The following is a 3782-nucleotide window of genomic DNA, read 5'->3' as shown; positions in this document are numbered from 1 at the left end:
AGGGGAACCAATGACAGGAGGACAGTTAATGAGATGAAAAACCTTTGACTCCACCTTGTTGAGAAGAGCTGCATGTGGGAAGCCTCACCACACATGAGAGTTGTACTCCACACAGGGGCGAATAAAACCCATGTATAAAGTCAACAACTGTGCAGGGGTAAAGAAGGTACGGAGTCGGCTTAGTACACCCAATCTCTTAGAAGCAGATTTTACTAGAGATGTAGTATTTTCTTTCCAATATAAATCCCAAGAGAATGAAACTCCCAAAATATTTAAAGATGATGCAAGATTGTGCTGGATATTGTTAAAAATTAGAGGGTACTCCTGTGGAATATTTTGTTGTGCTGATAGATGTAAGAACTGAGTTTTTGATGCATTAAAAACAAGAAGTTTATTTTTACCCCAATCAGAGATATGAGCCAAGTCAGACATTAGGTGTGCAATAGCCTCATCCCCTGTATGTTCAAATAACTGCTGAAATGGATGTTGTGGGAGGCGAATGAAAAGGTGAAGGATGGAGTCATCAGCGTATGAGTGGATAGAGTTAGACGTACAACTTAGGTCACTGATGAATAAAAGGAAGAGTTGGTGATAGGACAGACCCTGAGGAACAGCACTATTGATAACTCTAGGAGAAGAACGATGGCTGTCTACAGCAACAGCTTTAGAATGACCAGAAAGGAAGCTAGAGACGAAGGAACAGATAGAAGGACAGAAATCGTTAAAGGATAGTTTGGAAATTGAAGATTTATGTCAGACTAGATCGAAAGCTTTTGAGATGTCAGGTGCAATGGCAAAGCTTTCGCCAAACTCCCGAAAGGAGGATGACCAGGAGTCTGAAAGGTAGGTGAGAAGATCACCAGTAGTGTCCTTGGCAGAACCCACACAGACGATCTGAAAGAAGGCTGTGATAGGAAAGAAGTTTTGTTTTGTTTTGTTAGGAATAGACTCAAAAACTTTTAAAATACAGGATGTTAAAGCAATTTGACGATAGATAGAGGGCTGGGAATGGTCACCTATTTTTGGGACATGCTAATTGAAAGCAAACTTCAGACAAGAAGGAAACCTGCAGGTTGATAGACAAAGGCGAAAGAGTATACCTAGGCAGGGTGTAAGCTCAGAAGCACAGTTCTTAAGGACAACAGGAGGGAATCCATCAGGCCCGTATGCTTTGTTAGTACTCAGACCAGTGATGGCAGAAAATACATCAGTTGAAGACATTAGAATGTCAGCCATGAGGACGTCAGAGGGGTGAAGTACGAGTAATGGAGGAACGCACCGGAATCGTGTAGGGCGAAATTGGAGGAGAAAGTCTGAGTGAAGAGTTCTGCTTTATCAGTAGAAGAAATAGCTGCAGACCCATTAGAGTGGAAAAGAGGAGGGAAGGGTGATGGAGTAAATTGGTAGAAAAATATTTGGTAAGGTGCCAGAAGGAGCAGGAAAAGATGGAGTTAGAGAGTTCAGAGCATTTACGTTGGATGAAATTATTTTTAGCAGAGTGAAGAACAGACTTAGCATGATTCCGGGCAGAAACATAAAAAAAAAAAAAGTGAGATTCAGGGGTGGGTTGGTTCCGATACCTTTTGTAGGCATTCTCCTTGATGTGGACAGCATTAGAACATGCAAGGTTAAACCAAGGTTCCTTTGCATTAGTGAAAGGATATAAGAAGGAATTGTATGCCTCCATCCTCGAGAAAATAATGTCCGTAATGAGCATGGCACACGCAGATGTCTCTCGCCTATGGAAGCAATAACCATTTCAGGGATAATAAAAGAAGTGCTGCCTGAGGGCCTTCCAATCAGCAGATCCAAAGTGCCACAACTGACACCTTTTTGGAGGGTCAACAGGCCGTACTGGAGCGACAGGACAGGATAAAATGATATGGTTGTTATCGGAGGAGCCCAACGGAAAGGAAAGATTAACAGCGTAAGCAGAAGGATTAGTTGTATGGAAGAGATCAAGTATGTTGGAACTCTGTCCAAGGCGGTCAGGGATATGGGTATTGTGGTTTACAAGCTTCTTTAGGTCATTAAGGATTGATAAGATGTAGGCTTCTTCGTCAAGAGGATCAGTGAAAGGAGAGGAAAGCCGAAGGTGGTGGTGAACATTGAAATTTCCTAGAATGGAGATTTCAGAGAAAGGAGAAATGGATAGGATGTGTTCCATCATAGAAATAAGATAGTCGAAGAATTTTTCATAGTCAGTTGAATTAGGGGATAAGTAAACAACACAGACGTGTTTAGTCCTAGAATGACAGGAAAACCGAAGCCAGGGAATAGAGAATTCGGAAGAATGAAGTTCAGGAACACGAGAGCAAGATATGTCATTGCGTATATATACACAAGAGCCACCTTGATCTTTGAAATGAGTACAGAGAAAGTAGGAGACTACAGAGAAGCGTTTCCTATCATTTGCCTCAGACAGCTGAGTCTCAGGAAGAGAAGGTGAGGTTTAGAGGAGGAGAGGTGGTGCTCAACAGAGGGAAAGTTAGAGGAATGGCCGGGAATGTTAAAGAAATGAAGAAGTGAGTCAGACAGTGCTTCCAGGCATCTCGCTGAGTCGTCACCGGGAGAGGGGCGGATGGTGGGGGAATTTACGGTCCCCATTCCCCCCCTTGGGACTTCGAGGCTTGGTTAAATGACGCAGTTTTGGTTGAATTTGAATAAGAAGTGTAGTGTGTAATGTGCTTGTAGTTTGGTGTTGACAGATAAACTGGCCTGCTATCTGTTTTACTGAAACACTGAAAATAAAGGGGATGGTCAGAAATTAGTCCCAAGGGCTGATAATACGGGAGCTCCAGCTCTCCCTGTCATCAGCTTTCCATCCACCTTGGGAGTACCGCCCTGCTAGACTGGTGCTACAGTCCACTCCCTGTGGTGGTCTTTGGGTATAGAGCCCATGACCTCCTCTCTGTATAGTTATCATTATATTAAAAACCACAAGCACTGACACTTCTGGTCGTCATTAAAATAAGTGGTGCCCATAACTTTTCATCTACCAATCGAATCGTAGTACATGTGGTAACGATTAAGTATATAACGAAAAATAACGGCACGATTTTTGTTTTTAAAATATTCCGACTCGAAGATGATGGATGCATTTGCACTGACACATCTCCTCATCCCACACATATGTAGTAGAGACGTGGGCAGGCTAGTGTTCACATTGGCACTGACACATTTCAACCCACACATATATATAGTAGAGACGTGGCCAGGTTAGCGTTCGCACGGATATTGACATCCCCTCAACGCAGGCATAAGTGGTAGAGACGTGGCCAGGCTAGTGTTCGCACTGACAGTGACACATCCCCTTCACCACACATTTGTGGTAGAGATATGGACAAGGTAGCGTTTACTCTGGCACTGACACAACCCCTCACCCACAGGTATGTGGTAGGCTTCAGAGGAGGAATTATTGATATGGACACTAATCTGGGCAGACAAACTCAGTTCTTGAGCTTTGGTATCACAGTCTACGGCGGAGATTGCAACCTCCGAATTCAGTGATACTATCTCCGCAGTTATCGGACATTAAAATTATAGTATATCGTGAAGGACAAGCATAATCTATGAAATTCAGAGATTATGATAATAAAGCGAGTATCTGCTTTAGAATGCAACGCGGATAGTGATAAGTAACCTAGCTTCCGTAAAAATTATTTTTGTACTGCATGATCATTATGGCCCCAACAGTGAAATGCTAAAATTTCGTGTAAGATATTCATTGGATGCATTATCTACGACTTACTGCAAAAAAGAAAAAAAGAAAGTAACACTGA

The sequence above is a fragment of the Coenobita brevimanus genome, chromosome 44, assembly GCF_032717465.1.
Source record: "Coenobita brevimanus isolate Jiangsu-jjx chromosome 44, ASM3271746v2, whole genome shotgun sequence".
Classification (NCBI taxonomy): Eukaryota; Metazoa; Arthropoda; class Malacostraca; order Decapoda; family Coenobitidae; genus Coenobita; species Coenobita brevimanus.
The sequence above is the reverse complement of the archived record's forward strand: the minus strand, read 5'-3'. Positions refer to the sequence as shown.